General features: G+C 41.8%; 1 pseudogene; it reads left to right on the top strand.

Annotated features, from left to right (window-relative positions):
• The first annotated feature begins 3915 nt into the window (after window positions 1-3915).
• On the top strand, window positions 3916-15490 carry LOC137612463 (solute carrier family 22 member 4-like; annotated as a pseudogene).
• The last annotated feature ends 7008 nt before the right edge of the window (window positions 15491-22498 follow it).

The raw sequence follows: 22498 nt of genomic DNA on the forward strand, positions 1-22498 counted from the left end.
GCACCAATTTTAGGTTATTTTTACTCAAAATCGCTGAATTTTCACATTTACCACTGAAATACGGAGAAGAGACCTGTGGTGAGACACCAGCCATCCGAGCCTCACCATGGATTGCACAATGACTCGGCTTGCTGTGTTGGTAGCTATACAGTGAGACCATAATGCTATCGCTCTATATGTAGCTATTAAAATGTTCAAACATGTTTGCTCTATGAACTAAATTTCCATAATTTAGCAAATGTATATAATGTACAGTGTTTTTTGTCAATAACTGCATTTATAACGTCTTTCTTGAGTTCAGCGGTCCTGAAACCGCTGGGACAAGGCACTACGTGAGGAACGATAATAATTCTGCTCTGAGACTTTAAAAATAACCCCCTCACTGTTGATAATTACATTGTGAAAAAGCTACACTGTAGGTTCATATGTCTGTAAATCTAATTATGATGAGATCAGTGCCTCACCAGCAATGAACCTCACCGCACGTCACTGTGTACGTCAGGTGCTGTGAACAAAGCAAACACTTCACCTGCAAATTAAAAATGATGTGTATGGTTTATTATTTTTCACTGTGTGAGCAACAGAGCCTGAAAATAAGTTTCTTAGAAATTAAAATCTACTTTGTTCGGCGGCACCAGTTCAAAATGTTCCCAGACTTGGAATCTCTTTCTGGTTGGATCCAATGTAAAGTAATTACGACGCAAACTGTCAGGAATCAGAACGCTAATGTGATCAATCCGAGGGATATTGGCACAATAGGCAGCAAACCGCGCTGTTTCATTCATTTTAACACATCTGGGACTCGCCGGTTAAACTGGTGAAGAGATTTAGACATTATACACGTTATTTGCTAATGCTATTTGCTATTTTTGCTAGCGTCACAGTAGTCAACTTTAATCACACTCTCATTTAATCTCTGCAGACAGAGGAACCCTATCCCAGTACACACAGAGCTCAGAGAACTCATCTAATCTTCTGGTGAATGAAGCGCCAGTGAATCACCTGGTGAATGGGGTGCTTCGCGTTCTGGTTTACTTGGTGAGCCAAACATCATCAGTCACGTGGTTTTTCCATGTTTGAAGCAGAATCTGTAGCGGTGTTTCTCATGGGAACGCCCACCGAGCCCGGGGCGCGTATCGGAGCGCCGGAACAAAGCGGACATCACTTACCGACAACCACGTATGTACACATTCACACCTACGGTCAATTTGGGATCGGCCAATTAACATGAAGCACATGCTTTTGGACGTGGGTCTAAGCCGGAGAACCCGGAGAGAAACCACGCAGACACGGGGAGAACATGCAAACTCCACACAAAGCCGGAACCCCCTTGCTGTGTGGCGACAGCAATACCCACTGCGCCACCGTGCGGTCCAGTGACGCACTTTACTTCAGCGGTCCCCAACCTTTTTTGTGCCACAGACCGGTTTCATCTAAGACAATATTTCACGGACCGGTCTTCATTTGCTCAATAATCGTTAATGACTCCAGGATAGCTTTAGTAGAATAATAAATCCTCCGCAGTGGTTTTATGTAAAATGCAGACATCAACAAACAAACAACATTTTTTCATAAATTGGCAATCAACATCTCTGTAAACGAAATAATTGTAAGAAAACATTATATTAAAAACTAGATTGAAGTGACTGCACTGATGAGATTTATTTTAAAATATAGCGACTTATAATCAGTGCATTCAACGTAGGAGAAATACTGATCATTTCAATAAAAAGGTGAACAAGTTAATCAAATAATAATAATTACAATAATGAGAATTAGTTGTTGGGGACCGCTGATCTAGGGGTAACGAGAGACATTGACACCTGAAGCCTGTTCCGGACGTCTGGTCTGCTCCGCAGTTTGGTTTTCTTTACGGTCACTGCAGAAAATCCCGCTTCACAAAGACATGAGGTTGGAAATGGAAACAGGGTTTACGATACTTTTTGGGTGATTTCAGTATTATTTTCCTTGATTTTAATCCAGAACACTGGCGTGTTTGTGACCGAGATCTGTCGGGACAGATGCATACATTTATCTGTGCGTCATTCCGCACAGACATCACTTTTCAAAATAAAACATCTTTCAGACTCCGAAATAAATAAAACGGAAGTAATGTAAATTATTTTTTCTTTCTGTGCAGCCCGGTGCCAAATGACCCATGGACCGGTACCGGTCCGCGGCCCGGGGTTTGGGGACCAATGCTGTAGATTGTAGTTTGCTGTCACTTCTTCTACAGCTGAAGACGAAGACTCCTCGGTCGAATTTCTGGAATCATCAGTGCCCCCTACCGATGAGGCAGGACAGCATCGTTCCTCACTTTGCGCCTTTTCCCAGCCGTTTCAGGACCGCTCAACTCAAGAAAGACGTTACAGACATACAGTTGTTGATCAAAAAACACTGTGCATTATATACATTAGCTAAATTTGTTTCATTCTGTTCTGTTTGTCCTAACACTAAGCTATACAGAATGGACGGTTAAAGCAATATCCATGCTTACTTGTAATCTTTATTGAACAGCCGGGTTACAACATGTGCGCTCCACTGCATCTCTGTTCACAGCAGTGTTACATTCAAATGTGTCCTCCGGACAACCCATACAGGAACTACAATCATATTGTAACAAAATTATTGGAATTTAGTTAATAGAGCAAACATCTTTGAACATTTTAGTAGCGACATAGAGAGCGACATACAGCGGTCTCACCGTATAGCATGCCAGTACAGCTAGTCGAGCCGTTGTGCAATCCATGGTGAGGCTCAGCTGGCTGGTGCCTCACCTCAGGTCTCTTTTCAGTATTTCAGTGGTAAATGTGAAAATTCAGCGATTTTGAGTAAAAATAACCTAAAATTGGCGACGTTAAACAGAAAAGAACTTTATATTACACATCACTGGATAAATATAATCATTTAATTTATTTCTTCCATTTTTTTTTTTTTCTTTCATGACGGCAGGTGAGGCACGGCCACATGTCACTGTGACATCATGACCACGGTCATGAAAACAGTGAACTTCATTCGTGCGCGTAGCCTGGGTCACCATCAGTTGCAGCTTTTTTGCAGGAGATGAGCACGGAGCATGGGGAGAAGTGCGATGGCTTGGTAGGAGCAAAGTCCTCAAACGATTTTTTTTTTTTAGCTTATAGAGAAGACATTGCTCTTTTTATGCAGAGTAAAGGAAAACCTTTGTCTGAACTGTCAGATCCAAAGTGGCTGTGTGACTTTGCTGTGTTGTGTGACATAACCGAGCATCTTGGACGGTAGCGGGGGGATCCACTTGGTATGTTCATGGACAGGCAGCATCTCCTCATCAAAAACTAACCTAAAAACCTGACCAATTTAGTTGAGAACAAGTCAACCTTTATTTTGTTGTTTTTAGTTGATTCCATATTCCATTTCCTTATTCATTTGGATAGTTTGAATCTTAATTGATGGAGTTATGTGAGTTTCATGACCTGACAAATTAAAAGGATTTATGCTATAACAGAGCAACAAGCAAATATATTTTTTCTGTGCAACTGTAATGTTTGTAACTTGAAGAAGCAATAAATTTGGTTATTTCACGTTCAAGATTAATTACATTAATGTTACATTACATCGAGTTACATTTAATTATATTTATAAGTTACATCTGGCCCTTTGAGGACAGCCATTATGCTTATGTGGCCCTCGGTGAAAATAAGATTGACACCCCTGCTGTAGAGGGAGCCAAAAGAATTAATGTGAATGAACAGGTGAATCTGAAGGGAAACAAATCCAGAAACTTCCTGCCGTGAGACAAGAACGCAATGTGCTGCACCACCGTGCTGTCTAGTCTGAAGTTGGGTTTTTTTTGTAACGAGATCAGCAAGTTCTTCATTTCTCTCCTGTCATTGCGCAAAAAACATCCTCTAGGTGAGGGTGTTTAGTTTAGAAACAATGTCCAATGCAAAAAATGAAGACTTTGAAGACGTCACATCTTTTCTTGGCAACTTTGGATTTTTTCAAAATTTAATCATCGTCATGCTCACCTTGTCTACGATTCCAACTGGGTATATACCAATGCTAGTTGTTTTTAGTTTCGGATACACCAGAACATCACTGCAAAGAGTCAATCAACTCCACTTACAACAGCAGCAGCATCGGACCAGACAGCTGTTCACGATACAAACTGAATGACAGCTGGAAGGAAACAAAGGAAATCAGCAATTACACAGAGCAGTGTCTGGATGGATGGGTCTACAGCACCGAGAGATACACCTCTACTATTGTTTCAGAGGTAACTTCATTTAGCTGATATTTTAACTTAGACTCTCCCTTTCATACTTTTTAGTGATTTCATTTAGATTTCAGTGTAATTTTTCCCAGTATTGTCTCACTGTACTCTAAATGTATGCTCTCTCCTGTTGCTCACAGTGGGATCTAGTGTGTGAAAATGCATGGAAGGTCCCTTGTGCCACTGTCTTTTACTTTCTTGGAGTCCTGATTGGAAACTTCATCTGTGGCCACCTCTCAGACCGGTGAGTGTGGTGGTACCACACTGTGAAAAGTTTAGCATTTAACAGCATGTTTTTATTGAAACCTTTTATTTTTCTTGAGAATGCTAATACACTGTGTATGCAATAGTATAAAATAGGCTGACACTATAAGTAAAATGTATAAGCAGGACTGGTGTATGAAGGTGGTCTGGCTGCATGCCCTTTTTTACATCAACAAACTGGGTGTGTCTCCCTGCATACCGTAAGAGTACATACACATACATGCCTGTATGTGTTCTGGATAGTCATGAACATAACCTGATGTAGTGGTTGGTTGTTGACAGATGCTTAAGGGGAAACTAATTACTTTGTTTGAAGATTGTTTGTGAGTTGGCAGGGAAGATTTGCATGTGCATGCCACACTGCAGTCTACAGTGTCATGAACAAACATGTCATAACACGTAAGTCCTTCCTTCATTCCTCTCCTTTCCAGGACAAACCTCCAGCTCTCTAGCTTCTCCTCCACCTGTTCCCTGCTCTCACTACAGATCACAATGTCATCTGCAAACATCATAGTCCATGGAGATTCCTGTCTAACCTCGTCTGTCAGCCTGTCCATCACCATAGCGAACAAGAAGGGGCTCAGAGCTGATCCCTGATCCCCCCTCCACCTTGAACTCCTCTGTCACACCTACAGCACACCTCACCACTGTCTTACAGTCCTCATTCATGTCCTGCACTGCTCTAACATACTTCTCTGCCACTCCAGACTTCCTCATCATAGGTTTGATTCGCATCTTTGATTTGGCAAAAGTTTTACGCCAGATGCCCTTCCTGACGCAACCCTCTGTATTTATCCGGGCTTGGGCCCGGCACAATAAGAGACTGGCTTGTGTCCTCTTGCGGCTACATTCATAACACATAGGTATAAGTGGCTTAAAAATTTCCAGCCATTAATTTTTACTGGTATGATCATATATCTGACTCGGAAAGCAAAAACAAACGTTCCACAGGCAGTGTGTGTTTGACAATGAGGAAGGAGATGTGTATCTGTATTGAAGTCATTCACTGCACGATGAGGTGGTGGTGAGTCAAATGAGAGAGGGGACAGCTTGTGGATGGTAACATTACTGTATGAGCTTGTTTACAGGCTTTAAGAGATCAGACTCTGACACAGTAAGAGTAGCAGGTGGGTAAGGGGTACGCCAGAGGAGGTTCCAAGCACCAGATCCACAGAGATAGTGGCCTACCACAGCAGACAGGAGCCGAGGTGCAGATGGTACAAAGATGCCCTGAGATAGCCCAACATGTAGTAGTAGTGAGGCATAATGACCATGTGTCTTTCCAAATAAAGACCAAAAGTCCCCAAGTGTCTCAAACTTTTTTTTAATCATTATTATGACCAAAAATCAGTTGATTCAGCTACCATGTAGTCAAAGTTTCAGTTAGCTTTACTGTCAAGTGTTCATATATGCACGACATACAGCACAGATGAAATTGCAGTCCTCTCTGACCCATGGTAAACAGGCAGTACAACAGGCAGTACAACACAGGTAGTGCAACACAGGCAGGCCAACACAGGCAGGGCAACACAGGCAGGACAACACAAGCCGTACAACAGGCAGTACAACACAGGCAGGACAACACTGGCAGGACAACACAGGCAGGGCAACACGGGCAGTACAACACAGACAGTACATCAGACAGTACAGCATGAACTATTAGACAAAACAGTCCCTGTTTGTGTAGTCCCTGAGTTGATGGGGGAGAGAGAGACAGGTAGTCAGGTGCTGGGGGGAGGGCAGGGCAGTGTGAGGGTAGAGTTCAAGGCTATGGCGGGGGGCAGAGCAGGGACGGAGTTGAGCCTCCTGACCGCCTGGTGAAAGAAACTGTCCTTGAGCCTCTAACAAGCAGTCTGTATGCCGAAGTTAGCATAACAGTGGTGTGGTCTGACGCCCCAAGGTGGGGGAGGGCACGAGCCTTGTAGGCATCTTTATGTGTTGTGTAGACATTGTCCAGGATGTTAGCTCCTCTGCTGACAAAGTTGATATGTCTATGTAATTTTGGAAACACACTCTTGGAGTTTGCATGGTTAAAGTCCCACGCCAGAATGAGGAAGGCATCTGGGTGGGCTGTCTGCTGCTCACTGATAAGATGGTAGAGTTCATTCAGTGCCTCACTCCTGTTGTTGCTGGAGGTGGGAGGGATGTATACTGCCACCAGCAATATGGCAGAAAACTCCCTGGGCAGGTAGAATGGCCGGCATCAGATAATCATAAGCTCCACCCGAGGACAGCAGTGTGTGCAAACCACAGCAGCGTTGTGGCACCAAGCATCCCTGATGTAAACACAGAGTCCCCCGCTGTGGGTCTTCCCCCCCTCGACGAGCGCTCTGTCAGCCCGGTAGCACATTAGCGGTTCCAGCTGAATGGCACAGTCCGGGATGCTGTCAGTGAGCCATGTTTCCACAAATACAAAGACACAACACTCATCCACAGACTTAGTTGACAATCAGAGCAGGCGGATTTAGTCTAGTTTATTGTCCAGCGAGTGTGATGGTTGGAAAAGCCGGCCGGTGAGAGCTAGCAGCTTGCCTAGCCCGGATGCCTCCGTGCTTGCCCCGCTTCTGCTTCCGCATGTTCCGCCTGTGGTGCTTCCGCAGTGGAAGCGCGGGCTTCCACTGCGTACATACATCTCCAGAGTCAGTTAACACTAAACTTAAAGTTAAATTGTATGATATCCATTTCACAGCCTTATAAGCGATAACATTACAGATGTATGTACAATACTGGATGAAAGGGGATATTAATTTTGGTGTTTAACTGGTGTTTCATGGTTTTCAGTGATGTGTGGTGCTGGCATTATCAGCAGCAATAAAAAGCTGATTGTGAATGACCATCAAGCAGGAACATTAAACTTCACTGATTGCAGACGTTCAACTATTTTCATGTTTCTTTGTCTTACAGATTTGGCAGAAAGACAATATACAGTATTTCTCCATTATGCTCTTACTGGCAGTCGCTTCATTGATCCAGGCGGCCTCCATCAGCTGGGTTATGTTTTGTATCTTCAACTTTGTTAGAGGACTTGGTCAAACAGCCCTTTACAACATATCACTCATACTGGGTGAGAAAGGCTGTACATAATTTTCTCCTTCGTCCAATATCCTCTTGATGTGAAGCATCTTTCTTTTCTTGTAGCAGTTTTACATTTTCCCCACAGACAAGCTGTGTAACGCAGCTGAATGGTAACAGGTTCTTTATGACTCTGTAGACCAATTTTTTAATTACTCTCATGTTCTCTGACACCTTAATGTTGTGCTCTTCATTCTATTCTGGAACAGGGTCTGAGATCCTAAGGACATCTTCCAGAGTGACCTTCAGTCTGTTGGGCCATTCTGGAGGTTTTGGAATTGGTTATGCCTTGTTGCCATTCTTAGCCTACTTCATTCGAGGCTGGAGGATGCTGCTGGTTGCTTCTGCCATTCCACCACTCCCTTCCTATGTGGTGGTAAGCCTTCCCCTCAGAAATGTCATTGGTCTATCCCAGTCACCTGTATCTTTGTATACTCGTATTTCTCTTTGTTTTTATTTGAAACTTATATCAATAGTAATTTGAAATGATGCATGAAACAAATTCTTTTTTCAATGGCTTGATTTATTTTCATAATAAAAAAATAATATAATAATATCCATTCATCCATTTTCAACCGCTTATCCGGGGCTGTGTCGCGGGGGCAACAACCGCAGCAGGGATGCCAATACAGAATTTCTTCCAGGTTTCCCGATAGTCCTCCTCCATTGCCACCCCAAACTCCTCCCAGACCTGAGTTTTAGCCTCCAGGACTACTCGAGCTACAGTACGCCTGGTCTGCTTGCACCTGTCAGCTGCCTCCCACAATTCAGCAAGATTTGGTAGGACTCCTTCTTCAGCTTGACGGCATCCCTTACTTCCAGTGTCCACCACCTGGTTCGGGGGTTACCTCCGCGACAGGCACCAGAGACCTTGCGACCACAGCTCCAAGCAACCATTCGACAATGGAGGTGGAAACACTTTTCCACTCTGTCTTAAAGTCCACAGCCTCCTGGAGTTGAAGGTAGGAGTTGAAGACCTCACTGACAGAGGGTTCTGCCAGACATTTCCAACAGACTCTCAAAACTCATTTGGGCCTGCTGAGTCTGTCCAGCCCTCTGCTCTGCCAGTGGATCCAGCTCATCACCAGGTGGTGATCGGTTCACAGCTCTGCCCCTCTCTTCACCCAAATGTCCAAGACACACGGTTGGAGGTCTGATGATAGGACGACAATTTCGATCATCGACCTCGGGCGTCATGGTGCCATGTGCACTTATCGAGAACCCTGTGGTTGAACAAGATGTTCGTTATGGACAAACTGTGACTAGCGCAGAAGTCCAGTCACAGAACACCACTCGTGTTCAGATCGAGGAGGCCATTCATTCCAACCACTCCTTTCCAGGTCTCACTGTCATTCCTCACGTGACCGTTGAAGTCTCCAAAAAGAACAATGGAGTCCCCAGTTAGAGCAATATTCAGCACCCCTCCCAGGGACTCCAAGAAGGCCAGGTATTTCGCACTGCCGTTTGGCCCGTAGGCCGAAACAACAGTGAGACACCTGTCCCCAACCCAAAGGTGCAGGTACGTGACCCTCTCATTCACCAGGGTGAACTCCAACATATGACGGCTGAGCTGTAGGGCTATAAGCAAGCCCACACCAGCCTGCCGCCTCTGACATTGGGCAACACCAGAAAAATGGAAAGTACAGCCCCTATCGAGGGTTTGGGTTCCAGAGCCCAAGTTTTGGGTGGTGGTGAGTCTGACTATATCTAGTTGGTAACTCTTAACCTCCCTCACAAGTTCCGGCTCCTTTCTCCCAGTGAGGTGACATACCATGTCCCTACAGCTAGACTCTTTCTCTAGGGGTGAGTTGTCGAGCCCCATGCTGACAACTGCCAACAAATCCACACTGCACCCATCCCCTATGGTTTCCTCGGCAGGTGGTGGGTCCACTGGAGGCTGGGCCCACGTTGTTCTTTTCGGGCCCCAAAAGGACGTCGTGGGCCACCAGACGTTCACATACGAGCCCCAACCCCAGGCCTGGCTCCAGGGTGGGGCCCCTGTTGTGCCACACTGGGTGACGTCACAGTCCTTGACATTTCACTTGTCATAAGGGTTTTGCTACTGCTCTTAGTCTGGCCCATCACCCAGGACTTGTTTGCCAAGGGAGACCCCAGCAGGAGCATAAAGCCCCTGACAACATAACTCCTGGGATCATTCGGGCACTCAAACTCCCCCACCACGATAAGGTGGCAGGTCTCGGGGGAGAAATACATAATACATTAATGTTGTCGCAATCTCTCTAACTCATACCCAGACTGACTCTAACTTATTCTCTGCAAAATGACGAAAGGAAAAGGAAAATCGGAGGATACTAAAGTCCAGATGGTCTCTATGAAAGAATTAAAGAGTGAGTTAAAGAGCAACTTTGATAAGTTAGGGAGTGACTTTGATAAAAAGTTGGAAGAAAAGCTAAAACCGCTGCTAGACGCCATGGAAGAAATGAAGGACGAAATGAAGAAAATGCAGAAAGACATGGATGAAAAAGACCGAGGAATTGTTGTCTTGGAACAGACCTTCCTGCAGATGTTGAATGCCCTCATCCTCCTCAGAAAGTACATCCTGCTCTGTGCTTTCTTGTACAGCTGCCTCGTGTTACTGGTCCAGTCCAGCTTGTTGTCCAGCCACAGCCCAAGATATTTATAGGTCTGCACAATCTCCACCTCCTCCATTCCTATCAGAACTGGTCTAGGTTGGGGTCGGTCCCTCCCGAAGTCAATGACCAGCTCTTTAATTTTGGAGATGTTGAGCTGCAGGCTGTTGCTGTGACACCAGTCAATAAAGTCCTTCACATCTATACTCCTCCTCCTCATTGTCCCTGATACTTCCCACGATAGCTGTGTCATCTCTGTACTTCTGGATGTGACACAGTTCTGAGTTGTAGCAGAAGTCCTCTGTGTACTGGGAGAAGAGGATTGGGGACAAGACAGTCCCCTGTGGAGCACCGATGCAGCTTACCACAGTATCAGACGTGGCATCCTTTAGCCTGTGGTCTGTCTGTGAGGTAGTCTTGGATCCAATCAACCAGGGCGGGGTTCACTCACATTTGTAGGAGTTTTTCCTGTAGGATACAGGGCTGGATGGTGTTAAAGGCACTTGAAAAATCTAGAAAAAGGGTCCTCACAGTGCCGTTTTCCTTGTCCAGATGCAAATGGGCTCGGTGTAGAATGTGGAGGATGGTGTCGTCCACGCTGACCTTTTCCCGGTAGGCAAACTGTAAAGAGTCCTCAGCATGTTTCACCTGAGGCCTGAGGAGATTGAGGAAGAGCCGCTCCAGAGTCTTTATCAGATGCGATGTGAGCACCACCGGTCGGAAGTCGTTCAGCTTGCTGGGCCAGTTATTTTTGGGAACTGGAATGATGCACGATGTCTTCCAGAGGGTGGGCACCTTCCTGAGATGCAGGCTCAGGTTGAAGACCCATTGTAGCGGCTCCCCGAGTTCAGCATGCAGGCCTTGTGTAGATGGGGGCTCACCCCATCCGGTCCTGCTGCTTTTAGGGGCCTAGGCTTCCTCAGTCCTCCTCTTACCTGGTCTGCCGTGAAAATGGGAGTAAGCTGTGGAGAGGGGCCACTTTGCTGCTGTTGTGGGGGGAAGGAGGCCATGGGATAGGGGTGAGGCTGGTGAGCTGCTGCTGAGGTCGTGAGGGTGGAGGGTGATAGGGGGTGCTGCAGGGGGGCCTGGTTGAACCTATTGAAGAAGTCTTTCAGGTCGTTGGCTCTCTGCACCCCTCCAACCTCTGTTCTGGTCCTGCATAACCTAAAGCAAGAACAGTTGATTCTATTTTAAACAACCTAAAGCAAGAACAGTTGATTCTATTTTACTTTTCTTGATTTCCCTCAACCTCAATGACTAAGAGCCTACAGACACTGACTCATTACAGAACCATAAAACTTAATAAATTCCAAATCCAATACTTTTAAAAATATGAAAGTCATTTATAAAGAGCAAACTTGTATTACCATTCATGACAGTGGGACTTTCCTGTTCAGTCAAATAGTTTTTTTATGAGTCAACATTTCTTCAACTCTGTTGCGTTTTTTTTTTTGCTAAACTAGTTTCATCATATCTGCAGTTTCTCAAGTGTATGTGGCCTGTCTGAGTATTAAAGGTGAGTCACAGGCTAAATGCTGATCTATGATCAACCTCTCTTTACCTCTATTCAGGGTGATTCCTGAGTCTCCACGTTGGCTTTTGCAGAAAGGCCGGGTGGAGGAGGCTGAGCTGGTCATATGTAAAGCTGCTGAAATGAACCGAGTCCCTGCCCCTGAGGTCATATTTAGGACTGGCGAGTCTTTGGAGCTAATGGTATTTATTATTTATATTTACTTTTCAGGCTGTGGAACTTATTGAATGAAATGTAGTGTAGTAAGCACATTTTGTTTTTGTCAAGTGGTTACGCATTGTCATCGTTCCTTTTCTTTTCATGCACGTCTAATACAGGAAAATAAATGTGAACAGAAGTGGACGTACACTTACATGGACCTGATACGCAACCCAAACATGAGGAATATCACAATTCTAAATGTTTTCATGTGGTAATGTGTCAACATTTCTGTGTTTTACTTTCACACACTTCATGCTATATAACATATTTATTTCTAAATATGAAGAAATGCTTAGCAGATAACAAAGCATCCCAGTTTTTGCCAGATTACCGACTGTTTTTTTTAGCCAAACCCTATGTTTTGATAGGCTTTGGCTTAGATCATTACAGTTATGAAAAACATGCTGTCAGCTAACATCCATATTATTCTTGAAAACAATGATTTGGAATAAATCTACACTTACTAATGCTGTCAAAAGTTGAAAAAAAACCCTGAAAAATGATAAAACCCATTGATTAAAGTACTTTTAAATTTGGAATGAAAGGGAGGCACAGTGGTGCATTAGGTAGCACTGTTGTCTCAGAGCCACAATGTTCCTAGTTTGATTCCTTTCTGTATGGACTTTGTGTGTTCTTACAAAGTCTGTGCATTAATCTTCTTGTTCGTCAACAAGAAGATGAATAGATGGAATTGTACCAAAAAAACTTTTAGCGTGAGCTTCTTCCGAGTGAATTCACTAAATTGTATTGCTGTGGGAAAAATATAGCACCTTTTAAGTAAAACATTTTGGAGATCCCCATATTGTTTCAATCCACTCTCCATCTTCATTCGTGCTTGCTTTTATGTTTTTCTGCAGGATGTCCAGCTCCATAGTCTACTATGGTCTCTCTCTCAATACCAGTAACTTGAATGGAAATCCCTACCTCAACTGCTTTTTCTCAGCAGCTATAGACCTAGTGATGTGTGTAGTCCTGTGGCTGGTGATCAACCGTGTGCCTCGACCCACTCTTTTTTCCACCGCAATGATGTTCTGTGGCATCATGCTACTGGTCACCCTGCTGGTTCCTGAAGGTCTATCCTCTAAGTACAACTTTGCTGAAGCAGGAATCTCTGAAAGGAGTACAACACATGATGTATTTGTACAGCTGTACCTGCCTTTTTTAATCATCACATTTATTTTTCTCAGATAGGCCTATAGTGGGTCTGGTGTTTGCCTTGCTGGGAAGAATGGGCAGTAGTGGAGCTTACGGCATGATTGCAATGTTTACAGCTGAGCTCATGCCCACTGTGGTCAGGAACATGGGCATAGGGATCACCTCTGCAGCTGCACACATAAGCAACATTACGTGTCCCTACATCATCCACATGGGTAAGTGTTTGGTTTGTTCTACGTATTATTGTATTGTTGCAACGCAGACCTCCAGTGTCGAAGAACTTCTGTAATGCTTCACAGTAAACACAACTAGTCATGCCTCCATGCAACTTTATCCAGAGCAGTGCAAATTTCTTTAATGCTACTTAACTATTCAAGTTTTGTGGTAAAATCGGATGGTCAGCGTTGTAAAATGCAGCTCTCATTTCGATTATGATGAGCCCAGACTTCCTCATCTGAGTTAATTGGGAGGTGATTCATAACTCTGTCCAGCACTGTCTCTGTGACATGATAAGCTATGAAAATCTCTAAGCCTGCCGAGAAATCCTCAAATAAGTTGTTGTTATGCAAAAAGTCACAAAATGGAATAGCAATAGTATCTCTTGAATTTTTAAGCAGAAGGGATTATTAGTTTTAAGTCTTTAATTAGCTTGGACCTCTGGGTCAAGATTGGGCTTTTCAAGAAGAGGTATAATAACCATAAGTTTATATAGGTATACTGACATTATTTGAAAACAGATTTCTTTTGCATTAGCATGTAGTTCATGGAATCGCACACTGAACTCCGCCTTCAGCATTTCCAGTTCTTCCACACATCTTTCTGCTGGGAATGGGACAGCTGGGTTCTCTGCAGAGAGGTTTTGGGTAGCAGGGAAATGGATGAAGTTGTGCTTTTTCACTTCTTCCAAAACCAGCGCTAGTTTCATCTCAAATGCTTTTATATGAGAATACATGTCACAAATGAATTTCCCCTTGTAGCTGCAAGTTAAGGCTGTTCAGCATGTCTGTCAAGTCTGATAAAAATGCAAGGTGCATTTTTCTGGTACTGTTCAGGGGGCAGTGCCAAATATAGAGGCGGGCCTCATATGGCTCATGGGCCTTAGTTTGCAGACCACTGGTTTAGAATGAAGAAATATTAGAAGTTATTTAATGTTCGATGGGGAAGAAGCAGTCCAGTCATACGTTGGATCTGTGTCTAAATTTATGGTGTTTGAAGAAAATTGATATCAGTAGAAGGCAAGAGGAGAATATTCTCGTAGTGTTTAGCAATAGGCTGCTCTGGTATTGGAGAGGGCCTTTCTAAAGACCAAGACTAACAGACACAGGCAAACAGACAGATATCAGTGCTACGTACAGCATACCTCTGTGCACACAGAGTGCAATCATTTCAACATAAATGATAATGAAGCTCTCTTTAGATAATAGCCCTATCCCTTAACAGCGCTCTAGTCAATCCCATTGTCACCGTAGGCGTTAGCACATTCTTAGCATGTATGTCATTTTTTGTCTCCAGACATACCACTGAACTAAAGGTAATAAGCATTCCAGGTTTACTTCATTACTCAACAGCAAAATATTTCAAAAATAGCTCACCTAGACAATTTTGAGTGTACAGTATTGGAATTAGCGTTGGTGTTAATCTTTAAATTCAGGAAACTTTGGGCCTCATCAGAAGAAAATTTTAGGAATCTACTGTTGAAGTAAGTCTGCATTTCTTTTAAGGGTTGCAATTCAGATGTTGAATCATTTTGAGACTGTAATAATCAGTAAAATACTGTAATTCTGTTTTTAATAAAAATGAATTTTTAAAAAAGTAATCTTTCTTCCTTTCATAATTGTTTTGGTTAAGTTTGGTTTCTAATGTGTTCCTCACAAAACATTTGTCACCTTAAGGTGATCGACCACTGACTTCCATTACAGTAATTTGACCTCTTTTCAAACCTCACTCTAAAAATTATGTGTCCAGGTGTCTACAGCAAGATGCTGCCAAACATTGTTTTTGGAACAATCAGTATTGGAACTGCTGCTCTTATTATATTGCTACCAGACACCAGAAACGGCAAACTTCCTGATCTAATCAGTGAGGTCAGACCAATCAGAAGGTACGTCGCTGTGCAAAACATTATGAAGGCTAATGTTGCATCATGATCTGGAGCCGCATTTTCAGCTTTTCTTTTCTTTTTTTTTAGCTTTAACACGTTTAAAACAAACACCATTATTTCTTCTGACTTCCTGATTCATTTTTTTTCTTTAAGCTGCCGCCAAAGCTGCTGCCACCTAAAATAAGCTCTGCATGCCAGTCAGATTCAACTGAAAGCTGCAAAGATTTGATCAACTGCGCCCTCTGCTGAGAGAAACTTAAAACAACATTATAAATCAAAAGCAAAAGAGTATTTCTGAACAAAACTGATGAAATACGTCCAGATTCTACAATTACAAAGGTACTCCAAGGATATAGTCCCTTTTCCTGTTTTTGTTAAGAAGAATTTCTTTTTATATTAATCACCAAATTAAAAATGTTTGACATTTGTTCAAGCTTTCTTATTCTTAGACACATATTTTACTATGTTAGAGGTCTTTTCCAGCAAGGTGTCAGAGCTGTGTCTCAGTCGATCGATCGATTGATAATATACACATACTGTATATTTGTATATGTGTAAATACTGTATACAATATAACCAACATTTAGGTGATATATTACCCACAGTATGCCATAGGTTTCCACCAAGTTTTATGAGAAGTGGGACAGCATTTTTCTGTTATAATGTTAAACGGTGAACCAAAATAATTTAAAACACACACACACACACACACACACACACACACACACACACACACACACACACACACACACACACACACAAACATGTCCTAATTCTGTGTAGTCTGATGTTCATTTGCCATCAAAATATATGTTTTTGGTTTGGCCATAGCCATGAAATACTGATTTTTTTTGTCTGTTCATGATTGGCCACATATTCTCTGCTTATTTAAAAGAAAGCAAATTGCCACCCTTCCTATGAGTGTCCTGTGTTAACAGAAAGCATAAAAATGTCATGTCATTTTTGTTTTTTAATGAAGACAATCCTTTGAGGGATGAAGAAAAAGCTAAGTTGACAGTTCACCATAATAAGTGATAACAACCTAAGTCCAGTCTATGTAGTATCTTCAATAGATGACAGGTATAGCTTCTGTAATCAGCAATCTCACAGTTTGAAGCTTCCTTGTGGAGGGGGACTAATCTTTTGTAGCAGTGTGGTATAATTTTCTTTTAGTTCTGAGACTCTGAGGGTTAACAGAATGTGACTTAAAGGTGGAACCACAGTTCCTTGGATCTTTTCTTTGGATCTCTTTTCAATGAATCATCACCACACCTTGGCATAATTTTAGAAGGTGTGCACTCCTGACAAGGTTCACTCTTGTTCCTAGTCTTCTCTATTTTTAATTAATGTGTCTCGTGGTGCATCTGTGGAGTCCCAGAGACTTAGAAATGACTTTTAACACTGTGTCATTGGTGAATCCTACTATTCAGCTTCATTCTTCTGATAATGGTTGATTTGATGAACAGGGTATTAGTACAGTACATACAGTAGTATGACTCAGGCCTGGGTTTGTGTAGTCCAGCTGTAACCAGCTATTACTACAGTTTCACAAGTTCTTTGTTTTTTGTTTCTTTATTATTTCAATTCTAAGGGGTGAATAACATTTCCTCCTACAACTTATATTTATTTCGTTGATGGGTAAACTCATTTAAGAAAACTATTACTTAAAATAAACATTGGGGAAGTAGGGACACAATCAGAATCAGGTCAAAAGTTGTGTTCTGTTCTCACAGTTTTGTGTTTTGCTAAATCTCCCACAAGTCCTCAGAGATTGACATGATTGTCAATCTTAGTCATTAGAATCATGGTTAAGCATCTGAAGAAAGTTACAAACAATTACAAATAGAAGCACGATGAGAAATGTTTGTGTCTTCCTCAGCAAGAAAGAAATGTATTTGTATTTTGCATTGATTTGATGTGAAATATATGAAAAATGAAGAAATAGCAGTAGTTCAGTCCATAAGGATTTGGCTTGGGGACCAGAGGGTGGCCGGTTCAAGTCCAGGATGAACTGGTAGCTTTAGAGGTGTCAGTTCACCTCCTGAGCACTGCCGAGGTCCCCTTGTGTAAGACACCAAATCCCACAAGCTGCTACGAGGGTGATGTTATGTGGCTGCTCATCACGACCATTTTTTTACATCCCACATCAAAGCGGTGATGTTGTAATTGTCAGCGTCCGTTTTACCGTTAGTCCGTTAGTTCGTTAGTCCGTTCGTCATAACCGTTGCAGACAGAAAGATGAAAACAAAAAGCAGATTTCTCGTGCAGCAAAGGGGACGAAAATGAGATGACCTTGACCTTGAAAAAACTAGGTCAAGGTCAAATTTTAACTTTTATGCACTCAAGAACTGGATAAGACGAGGGAAAAGACCAGTGTAAGACCATAGATCAAAGCTACTGCTTTGATCTATGAAAATAGGTCAGAGCACTAGCTTTGATCTTTGACCTATTCAAGTGGGTCAGGGTAAAATTTTTAATTCAGGGGTGTCGGGGGATGTTGCGACACCCCCAAATTGGTTCTTATTATTTACTTGCATGACAGTAGGCCCTTTGTGTGTGTGTGTCTGTGTGTGCTCTGTAAACACAGGCCTGTATGTGAGTTTATCGAGTGTATAAAGAATTTCCCCATTTCCCCATTAATAAAGTTCAGAAAAATAAGTGATTGATGAGTCAAGTTTTTACATCCCGCTTCAAAGCGGTGATGTATTGTAATTGTCATGTTCATCGTCCATCTGTTAGTCCGTCTGTTAGTCCAAAAATATCTTTGGGACCACTGCAGCTAGAAAGATGAAAAAGCACATTACTCACGTGGCAAAGGGGATGAAAATGAGATGATGACCTTGACCTTGACAAACCCAGGTCAAGGTCAAATTTCAACTTTTGTGCACTAAGGGTAAGATAGAAAGATGAGGGAGAAGGCCAGTGTGTTTAAGACCATAGATCAAAGGTAGTGCTCTGATGTATGAAAGTAGGTCAAAGCACTAGCTTTGATCTTTGATCTATGCAAGTAAGTCAGGGTAAAAATTTTAATTCCGGGGTGTCACAGGATGTTGAAGTCTCTGACTGCCCTGTTTATTTTGCATTGATGGATGTGCTGAAAAGCTGAATACAATAAAAAGATACAGCAATTGGCTTTTTATTGTATTCAGCTGTTAGCTGTTAGCTTGTGGTTGTTTCATGGGGGTCAAGTGGTCAGTCACATGCACTACGAAGACTACTTTTATCACTTGATCAAGCTGCATAATCCAGAGCAACCACAGTAAAAACAAAAAAACAGAGTTGTGACAGTTGAACATGACGTCTCCGTCCGAGATACTATCAGCTCGCTGTCTTACCCAATTTTCACCAGAAGAGGGAAGCATATCAAGTGCAATGACTGATACCTTTTTTAAATAATATGTGCTTCCACACAGAAATATCAAAATTCAGACAGGACGGAGTGTGATGTGTTTTGAGAATAAATAACTGCAACACAGTAACTCATATTTACTCTGACTAAAGTAAGAGCAGGACAGTGAATGACAAGACCTCGATTTAAATTGCAATAGCAAAGATATTTCTGTTTGGCTTGTGTAGATTGGTATTAAAAGGCCTCCTTTCTGTCAACTTTAGGCTGAAAGTGTGAGGCCATGAGCCTACAGAAAGGCATAGTGTTGCAGCATGTGGGGAGGCAGTCTGAGTAATGTTGATGGGAGGGGGACTGCTGCAGCAGAAAAACAGCAAAGTCTGCAGTCATTAATATGCAAATATGCAAATGAAGGGCAATTAAGATTGGGCGTTTGTCAGTGGCTCTTTGATTGCTAATGAATTCAAATTTGAAAGAAAGGAGCAGGGAATGATGATCCAAGCACGAGGAAGAAGCTTTTTCACCTATATATATAAATACACACACACACATACATACATACATATACATATATATATATAATATGTGTGTCTGTGTCTATGTGTATGTATGTATGTATGTATGTATGTATGTATGTGTATATATATATATATATATATATATATATATATATTTATGTGTATGCAATATAGAGGAAAACAGATCTATCGGTTTGCATCATGATAATGTGTCAACTATCACCAGCCACCCCCTACACACCACCTTCTCCCAGCAGAGAAGTACCTTCAGCGGCAGACTGCTGTCACACAGCGCCTCCACAGAGAGGCTGAGGTCCTCCTTCGTGCCCCGTGCCATCAGGGGGTACAATGACTCTGTCAGGAAGACCGGGGGGGTGGTGGTGGTGGTGAGGTCAGCACGTGGTTGATCAGATTTAATTTAATTTTATACTGTTTAATTTTTAATTTAATTTTATACTGTTTATATTTTAGTTATAATTTACTATGTAAGTCCTGTTAATGCTGCATGTGTCTGTTAGTGTATGTCTTGTGGTATGTCCTGTGGTGTCAGTTTCTTTTACTCATGGTGTTTTTCCAGTATTTATTCGCTATGTAATGCCTGAGCAGTGGATATGTACAATTTCCTCCGGGATTATTAAAGTATCTATCTATCTATCTATCTGTCTGTCTGTCTGTCTGTCTATCTATCTATCTATCTATCTATCTATCTATCTATCTATCTATCTATCTATCTATCTATCTATCTATCTATCTATCTATCTATCTATCTATCTATCTATCTATCTATCTATCTATCTATCTATCTATCTATCTATCTATCTATCTATCTATCTATCACTGACTGCAGCATGTCCTTCTAACACCACCACTAGGAGGTAGAGATACTTCTGCTCTGTGATTTGTTGACTCTTGTTGGGAGAGATTTTTCAGGTATCTTAATGGGGAGGGGGTGTACATATATATGTATGTTTGTGTATATATTGGGACAACATACAATGTGCCTCAAATTGTGTTATTTTTACATTGTTGTCAAACATAGGGGGGGCTACAGTTCACACATGAGCAAACACTGCTGTCATTACTGTTTCAATGGTCCCTTGACACTTACTCATCTTCCTCCCTGGCATTTAAAATGGATTTATCTGTACAAGGAATTAAAGCAAATTAAATTTTGGTGAAGAATACAGGACAACAGCTGCTGTTGTCACTTAACAGCATAAAGACATTTTCATAAGGCCACAGCATTTCATACAGTTTATCACTGGCCACAAGAACTCACTGACAACAGTCAAAAGTATGCTAAAATATTTGACCGAACATTGTTTGTAATATTCTGAACAGAGGAAGAATGCCTCAGTTCAATGGATCTAGTTGATTGTAAGCACAAACATTCAAACTAATGTATTTGGAATATGGCATTAGCAGCTGATCGCAGGCCTGCTCTGGTCTGGTGTGTGAAGAGCAGTGGGGTTCATGAGTGTGTTTGTGCGTGTGGGAGAGGGGGCTGTACTTTTCACAGGAAACAGGAAACCAGAAGTCATAACAGGATGCCCCAGGTTTTTATACTGTACCTGATGCGTGGGTAGTTGCATGGGGGTAACCCATTTACAAAGTTATAGTGCTTATCTAGATGAAGAGAGAACCCAGGAAAGAGTAGGTGGAAAGGAGGGTACACACTTGAGGGTTAGGAAAATGGATTTCTGCTCTAAATATAGAACTTTTTTTGTGTCAAGTGCCTTTGCCGTTCAGCCTTGATGTTGTTTTGCTTCCATGCCGTTCGTCCTACTTTTTAAGGCAACAAAACCAAACATTGTTTGATGTTTAGTGTAGAGCTGCGATAACATCACTTCCAGTACATGTGTCTTCCTTCCCCAGGTGTGCTCTAGGAGCTTTACAAGAGAATCTGAGACACGAGACCAGTTTTTTCATAAAACCACTGCACACTCTGACTGAAAGCTCCTAATCCGGTAACAAAATCATAGGAGCTTCTTGATTTAACTGTGTCGACCTTAAACAAAGAAGTTATTGCACAGCCTGGTGCATTTTCTGAAATGTATTTAGTTATAAAAGGAAAACAAAGCAAACTTGAACCATTTTTAATGACATACACATTTGTGTTTGAGTTCCATGTGTGCAATGCATGTTGAGCATGTTTGTGCATGTCTGTTTGCGAACCACAAAGTGGATGGCTGAGTTTTCTCGTAAAGGCCAGCACAGATGTGAGTTCGGTTGTTTCCCCTAAAACCAGTTGAGGTTTTCTTTAGAAAGTCTCAAAACAAACACTCACATTAACTGCAGCTCTGTTTACATAACCACCAAGGTACAACTGATGAAAAACATTACTTTTAGTGAGTTTGATCAGGACTCATGCTGTCAGATCAACACTTTTCATTTTGATTAGACAAAATTTAAACCTCTATATCATTAATTCTTTTGATAAAAACACTTAGTCATGCATGTATATGTTTTGAACTCAACATATGTATATATTGTGTATATAAAATGTGCTATAGAGTGTGCTGTTCTTTTGTTAATCCCGCCACAATCTATACAGCAGTGCTGATGCTGCAAAACTGAACAACTACTGGCAAAGGTAAAATAATGACATGTAAATCTCCATGAAAATATTAAAATCACCAGTTCTCAGTGGATTTTTGTGGCATAAATATTTGAGCCAAAACGAGAGCTTGCATCTACTTTTAAACTTTTTTGTGTCCAGTCTTTGAATGAATGATGATTAACACTATTGTAGTCTGCGAGAAAGTTCCATAAAGCTTCTATGAGCTCATGCTAATTGTCAGTATGGTAACATTTAAACAGAGATAGCATTACTTGTTGACTTGTTTAAGACATGATAGCAAAATTTAGATGTGAATAGATAAAACCAGCTATTTGTTGTCCACATATGCCCAATTTTTACCCACATGTTGTGTTATAAACAAGTTAACTTCTTGTTAATGTGTGAATGTATGGTCTCCAGAAATTCAAACTCTGTCTGGTTTTAGAAAATAGGTTAGCTGCTCTTCTCATCACCAAATCAATTATTTAAAATGGATGGATGGATGGATGGATGGATATTTTCATTAAAAAAATTTTTTTACAATACTTCAGTCCTGAGTATTATCTCCAGCTAATACATGGTTGCAGAGTTCATTCATACTGCAGTGCATGAACATGCATGCTGTGCATTTCCAAGTGTAATTAATGTGGCCTATATGGATTTTCTTGAAAGCTTTCAACAAAGTTCCAGACAGACGCATGCTGGAAAATGTCCATTCCTATGGCATACATAGAGTTTTTGAAACTTGGATGGAATACTTTCTGTCAGAACGAAGACAGCGAGTATTGGTGAATGGAGAGAAGAAATTCAACCAGTGGTACACCACAAGGTTCAGTATTGTGGCCACTAGTCTTCATCGTTTACATCAATGGCTTACCCACATGTCTCTTCAGAAATGTATGTATTT

The sequence above is a fragment of the Antennarius striatus genome, chromosome 18 (assembly GCF_040054535.1).
Source record: "Antennarius striatus isolate MH-2024 chromosome 18, ASM4005453v1, whole genome shotgun sequence".
Classification (NCBI taxonomy): Eukaryota; Metazoa; Chordata; class Actinopteri; order Lophiiformes; family Antennariidae; genus Antennarius; species Antennarius striatus.